Source organism: Olea europaea, chromosome 6 (genome assembly GCF_002742605.1).
Source record: "Olea europaea var. sylvestris chromosome 6, O_europaea_v1, whole genome shotgun sequence".
Lineage (NCBI taxonomy): Eukaryota > Viridiplantae > Streptophyta > Magnoliopsida > Lamiales > Oleaceae > Olea > Olea europaea.
In genome coordinates this window covers 28,390,066-28,397,714 of record NC_036242.1, presented here as the reverse complement: position 1 = coordinate 28,397,714, position 7,649 = coordinate 28,390,066, and the positions used below count along the sequence as shown (strand labels likewise).

Sequence of the window (7,649 nt, the reverse complement as noted above, 5' to 3'; positions counted from 1 at the left end):
TAGTAGAAATTCATAATTCAAATATTAATTGTCCAATGTGAATGAATTGATGGAAAGAAGAGAAAGAGCGACAAAGAAGCAATAAAAGAATTATACCATATTACAAATCATAGAGGTAAGGAGAACATATGGTAATTTCTTTTGTGTTCTTTCGAAATGCAATGTTGAATATTGTCAAATTCCTAAAGAATGGTAATATTGACATAGTGGATCATGATGAGATGCAATTGTAATTAAATTTTTAGACAAGTACATACTTGAGACTTGGGAATCTCACGCTCATGGCCTAATGCATCAGAAGAAACATCTTCCTTAACCAAGAACAGTGGCTTTGCAGCCACCACATGCATTGCTATATCTGATCCAACCAGCTGGGCAGCATCCCTTGGAGCATTTTGATCCTCTACCTCGAGTGATAGAAGTCCTGCAATACGTCCTACACCTGGATCTTCAATAAGAAGCCAATAAGATTTGTATGAGTAGCTCAAAATATTTTTTCATGGCAATGAATTAAGAGGTATGATTGTGTTTTCCATGCTTGCAAAACTTGTAGTGTCAATCATAGTAAAGAATTGAAGCCTTATTACCTGGTTGGGTCTCTAGTGAAGATAAGTAGACAAGACACCATATGATGGCACAAACATTGCGAAAGCCCCTCCAAGTCTGACATTCTCTCCCATCATTGCAGCTAGTTCTGTAATTGCGTTTTGAACTATTTTTTCTCCATTTAACTTAGGATGGTCAAGATTCATCTTCAAATCTTGTAAAAATCAAATAACACGTCATAGCCTTTACAAGAATGTCGATTAAAGCTGCAATGAGGAACAAGAATGAAGAACTAATTCGCATCCTCTCATTAGAAAGAGCATGTAGGTTACAAGGAGGTTGATAGTGAAATGCATGCTTAATCTCTGAGAATGTAAAAGCCAAGACAAATCATGAGAAAGAATATAAAGGTAACGAAAGCAAGACAAAATTATGCTCTAATTGCTTAGACACAAATGGATAGCATTCTAAGGAGATAAATCAAGACTGCTCACCTCAAGACACTCGGGTCCAACAAGCATAGTACAAGAAGACTGTTTCGATCCTTCAAGCAACAAAGCTGACTTTGCCAAAGATAAAGCCTACATAAATATCAATTATACAGAATCAAAAAACATCCACAAAAGCATTTGATGTGCTGCCTGAGCAAAATATACTATTCCCAACTGATAATTATTTTTCCTGCAACTCAAATAACCATGTACTCAAATAATCAATTGAAGCACTAACCATGTACTCAAAAATTTCATTCCTAGCAACAAAGTTAGTTTCACAATTGAGTTCAATAACAACAGCCTTCTCTTTGTTATGTGCCAAAGCAAGCAAACCCTCTACTGCAATTCGAGAAGAATTTTTTTATGCAAGAACAACCCATCTTTTTCTTAATTCCTTCTGTGCAGACTCTATAATCATTCGATACAACTCATTATCAATTAACAAAAGCGCACAACTCAAAAATAGAAAATAAATAACTAACTAAATAAATAAAACTAAAGTGGGAAACTGTAGACTTGCCAACATCCCAGTCGCAAGCAATAAGTGCAGACTTGACATTTAATGGGAGTAATTGTTCTCTCCCTAAGTTGCTTTATTAGATTCATTTGTTCTGGTGCAGATGCTTGAGAGGAGTAATTCCGAGAAAAGATGATTCCAATACCATGGATTGGAATAATTGGAAGTATCCATAGGTTTATTTTCAGGGAACATGGTACATGATATTTCCCTATATACTAGACTAGTAGAATAACTTTGGCTACAATTAACTGGAGTATTCAGTCTCTTACAGAGCATTTCAATTAGATGCTTCACACCTCAAGTAAAACCCATTTAAATCACGAGATTTTTAGTCTACGCCTGTAAATTCAGCAACTTGAAAATAAACTTCTTTGTTGCATGAAAAACTATTACCATTTGCCATAATATAAAAAGAAAATTAACTTCAGATTATACACATATCCATCTCTTTCTGGAATACACACACCAGAAAAATCACTTATCAAAAGGCGAAACCTATAGAGGGCATTATGAATACTTAAACAAACGCTGATATGTATACCAAAAAGAAAATAACAAAATATTACGACAGTAACGTTATGATTGTCACCTGATTAATTAGGGTTTAACAAACAACACAGACTGTTAATAGTTTAAGACTTTAAATGCGTTCGTATACGAGAGAGAGAGGAGAGACTGACCAGAGAGAAATACGACAGGTAGAAAGGAGCACTGAAAATGCTTCAATTGTGTGTGTACTATGCACCGTGTCCTTAGAAGTTCATAAAGTATAAATATTTAAAAAGACTACTATACCCCTCCAATTGATCCCCAAATTAAAGAAAGAACAACGTAGTTCCTTCTCCTTCCTTCCTTCCCAACAGAGTCCCAAACGTTCTTTTTTCCTTTCACCTTTGAACTATCTCTTTTCCACTGTGCGGCCTCTCTCTTCTCCACTATCACTTCCATACGCAAGAGAAATCGCCGTTTGAAGGAGCATCAGAAAATCGAACACTATCTAGCAGACCAATTTTTGAGGAAACATCCTTCAAATTTCAAGCACATAATTTGCTGTTTACGTGAAAAATCCGAGACATTATACCAGGTACTGTTCAACTGGGTTTCTGAGTTGTATTAACAATTTTGATGGCTTTGTCATGATCACTGTTGTATGCTTGGATTGACCTAATTTTACTTACTAAATTTGGTGTTTATATCTTTTAATTCAAGTTTTTTTGGGGAAAATGAGAAATGCCATAGCTCACTGATAGATTTAATGTCAATTTCTTTTATATTAGTACACATGATTTAAACTATTAATATATCAATAATTTTGTTGCAAAATCAAGTGAGACCTGGATTTATAGAGCGTGCACCCGATTCATGTCAATCATATATTGGAGTAACTGGAGTTGGATTGCATTTTAAAATGTCATTTCTAAATCATTGTAAACTGCTGTCTCTGGTAGAAATTTCATCTATGGGTAACTATTTGGAATGATCGAATTTAGACATATTAAGCTCGTTAGAATTCTATGGCTAGATGCGCTAAGTGCTGAGGTGGGTGCAAGAGAGAAGAAATTATTAGAGAATCTTATTACCGTAAACATGTATCTGTTTCTGCCCCCAAGCCCGTATCCTTTTGCTTAAGCCACTGATGAGCTGAAGACATGCATACAAGACGATATTAGTTGATTTCATTTACTCTTGTTTTATAGTTTTAGAGATGATAGAACGAACTAAAGGGCCAAAAAAAAAGCCAAACGTGTTTTTGTCACATACTTATCTTCCCCTTTTGGCAATGGAGCTTACTGTGATAGTGTTTTATATATTATTTGTATTTAATCTTTCGCTAAGAAGTTGGCTCACATTTTTGTCACATACCTAGGCCCCGTTTGGTAGCCATTTTTTTTCAAAATGCATTTTTCTCTCTCTTCTTTTTAACCACACATTCTTTATTAAAATAATATTATGCGCAAATAAAAAACTTTTCCTTATTTCTCAATCATACATTTCACATCAATTTACTATTCTAAAATGTATTTTTACATAAAAATGCCTATCAAACACTCCCCTAAATGAATTCTTTGGCCTTCCAAATTGAACATTGGGAAGTTGGCTCACATTTTTATTCTTCTGCAATGTAAATCTGTTCAATTTGTTGGGAATGTGATGTAAACTTTAACAAGATTTATACTTTTGTATATGGAATTTCTCCATTATGTTTTTTAGTTGTATCATATTTGTAGATAATAAATATTTATTCTCCATTTTGTTTTTGAATTGTATCATATTTGTACATGTTTTATTATTTGCAGTGCTATGGAGAATATTCAGATTGAAGCTACGATTACAACAAGATGTAGACTCCAAGTAGTGCAGGATGTCTATGAACAACTGGATACAAATCACAAAAGTAAGCTTCGGAAAGCTGCTTTGGATCTCTGCTTAGACTTAGGGATATAAAGTTGGCTTCACAGGTCATCCATCAGTTGTTATCGAAAAAAATGAAAACCAACGAAAATGGAGAAGTTTGGCTCAAGACAGGAGATAAACGAGCGAGGTTTGGATTGGAAGAATTTGTTTTAGTCACTAGGTTAAATGCGAGTGATGAGAATGATGTAGAAAAGACTTTGGGGGCAGAGTGTCGGATTGTGAAATAATATTTTAAGAATAGTGGGAGGAAAATTACAAAGGGAGATGTCTACAATACATTTGCATGTTGTAAGAAGAGAAAAAGCGACAAGTATAAGTTGGGATTGATTGTAATATTGGTGTATGTCCGGTGGGCCACGAAAGAAAATACCTAAATCGATTTATGGTGGTTGGACTTGGTCAATGATTTGGATAGGTTCGAGAAGTGTCCGTGGGGGAATATTTCATTTGAATACACGATAAATATATTCAGACATGAGATAGGAGGTAAATTGAAAAGTATCAATGTCGGAGAAGAGTGACGTTGTCGGCATTCTTTGCACGGCTTTTCCCTTGCTATAATGGTATGAACAAACAATATACTTGACTTGTAATACTTTGTAGATATAAATTTGTGTCATGAGATAGTAATGCATGTTTTATAATAGATTTGGGCATTCAAAGCGATTCCAACTTTGGGAATGAAGTTTGTTACAAAATATCCAGATGTAATTCCAAGAATGGTTGCTTGGGAAATACCGAAGAGGTTAGCATCTGCTGCCATTGATATTGTGTTGAAATCGAAAGAGGCAAATTTATGTTTTTTAAAGTTTAATGGGGACAAATTATGAAATTTGATTAGTGGATGACTAATGATTTGCAGATTTAATATTTGCAGTTGGAGGTTAATTCCATTTTGATTCCTACTGAAATCGAACTAGAAAAGGTCTATTGGAAAGAGTTAACATCGATTGTGGAAAAAGATGAGAATGCTTCACACCATTCTGAAGGAGACGAGGCGAAGCATGATGTCGAGCCACGTCATGCATACCACGAAGAGTCTCCTAGAGCAACTCAACCACCACAGCTTGGTTTTGAGATCAACGTAGCGGATTTATTGAGAGCGGAAATGGAAAAACTTGAGGGAAGGCTACGAGCAGTCATATCGACTCGACTTGATCGGTGGAGAAAAAAGTTGACATGTTAGTTGAATTGGCTGTGGCGGGTCGGTTTCATCCAGCGACTAGTGCATTTGATGATGCCACTAGTAGCACAGCCTATGTACTAGAAAATGAATCGAAGGATGGGTTGGAAAAGGAGGCTAGGTTTAATGATGTGACAGATGTGCCTGCAGCTGAAAGAAAGATAGATCTGCCTGAAGAGGATCCAAAGTTAGAGGAAAAAATGTAGGAGGGAATGAGTTGGAAACTGAGCCTGGATTGAGACGTAATATTAATCAGATTCCAACAATACTGAAAGACAATGGTACCGCCATAGTCAAATCAATTAGGAAATTCCAAGTGCACTTGAGAAAGACATGCAACATGCTACCAAGAACCATGGAATTCAATAGGCTCTAGAGTTACTCAATGAAGTTCTTTGAAGGAAACAACTCATAATTGTTAAACCATGCAAGATGCATTTCTCATGAAGCGTTCATTTGAAAACTGAACCAAGTAGCAAAAGTATTTTAACAATGTTCATTGCTTCAACCAAAACTCACCTTAGAAAAAATACATAAGTACACTGCATGCGCAGGTAGAAAATCTGGGCTGCTGACAATTCATCTTGCTTAGAGCAACCCATAATTTGACAACACCTAATTAGACCACAAAAGAAGGGGAAAAGTGTGATGCCTTATATTTTCAAAGATTGCATATTCAATTAAAAAAAACTGTCAATATTCTAGGAAGTTTATTCCTCCTAGCAATGTCCATTACAAGAGGCCATTATTCATGAGCCCTGGTGTTGATCTCTTCGGAAGACCAAAGAAATTTCACCTGACCTCCTTCTAAATTCATCCCTACAGCTTTCCAAATCTCAATTAGATACTGTCCTATTACTTGGATTTTCTTCAAGTCACCCCCATTTTATGATTTAACTGTGCAAACCAATCTACGATCCAAATTTTAACTTTGCAGTAAGCAGAAGTCAGTTTGTTAACATTAATTGCTTTCATAACTCCTTGCTCAGCATACACAACTGGCCTAATAAGAGATCATTCAAAAGTATGTCTACATAGTCCCATTCCTATGGAACAACTATAGGATGTCTTCCCATAGTTATTTAGAAAAACCCATCGAAAGTACTAAATAAAACTTGTAAACACAATATATTCATCTCTCCTATTAAATTGCACTAATAGCTACTTTTATCATATGATTCCATTGAATCAGATATGCACCAAATTATATTATTCGAAGTTACAAAATTTAAAAATTAAAACAATATATACATGAAAATAATAAGACTCTTATCACAACAGTTATACGGGATACAATAAACAACAATTTATAAGTTATACGTAAAAGAAGATTATATTTGAATTTAAAAGCAAAAGAGAATATCACTCAAGGATCAGCAGCAAGTCAAACTAAGACAAATTGACATAAATGGATGATAATAACCATCACATTTTCTGGCTCTCCAAATGAAAAATAAAAAAATAAAAGCAAAGAACTTTATCAAAAAAATAAACATTCACAAAAACATTAAATCATACATAATTACTCAAAGCTTAATTTGAGTATGACGCAGTTAACTAACAGAATTCACACTGTGCCTGATTGTATCAATAAATAAATAAATAAATAAATAAAATAATAAAAAGTTAGCCCATTGGGAAGACTAATCAAATAACCAAATGACAAATAAAATCACAAAATTTTCAGCCAAATATAGAAGAGAAAGAGTAAAGAAACCTGAGCAATGTGCATCTGTCCAGACGGTTCGAAGCTGGGATGTTCCCTGAGAAGAAATTTCCACCCATTTGCAATTCTGTCAATCGAGCTAGTCCCCCTAAAGTTCCCGATATTGGTCCCGTGAATCAGTTATCTGATTGTTTGTGGACCATTTACGTCCATTATACATAAAATATTTCTTAAATGGAATTATGGATCTATTCGATTTCTTGTAATTATTGGAATCGAACTTGTCACCAAAAGCATAAAATTATCCAATTTCGAATGTAACTCGTTCCAATAAACTAGAGCAACTTAAGCCCCTGTTTGTCATCCATTTTATCTCATTCTTCTCCATTATTTTTCTACAGTACTCATTTTTAACCACGCATTCTTCATTAAAATAATATTATACGTAAATTAAAAATTTTTCCTTTCTTTTTTAACCATACATTTCAACATCAATTATTATTCCATAATACATTCTTCCTATGTAATGGGTGACAAACACACCTTAAAATGCAATTAGAAATGACAGAAAATTTTATATAATTATTTAAATTAATTAATTAATTTAATTGATCAGAATACTTATTTATTAGGTCAGATCATTGAATAAGGATCAATAAATTTTAAAGAATGAAAAAATGATAAATTTAATTCTAGAGTCGGATATCACAGTTTCTTTTCAAAATTTAAGAATTATTTGGAACTCCATCGACACGATTTTGATTCCTGTTTTTATTTAACTGAACCAAAATCTCTGATTTTAGGTTATGTGCCCATATAGTATAT

At 34.1% G+C, this 7,649-nt stretch overlaps 1 pseudogene; it reads right to left on the bottom strand.

The window, feature by feature from the left end:
• Window positions 1–233: 233 nt before the first annotated feature.
• LOC111396403 lies at window positions 234–2,508 on the bottom strand (annotated as a pseudogene).
• Window positions 2,509–7,649: the final 5,141 nt, after the last annotated feature.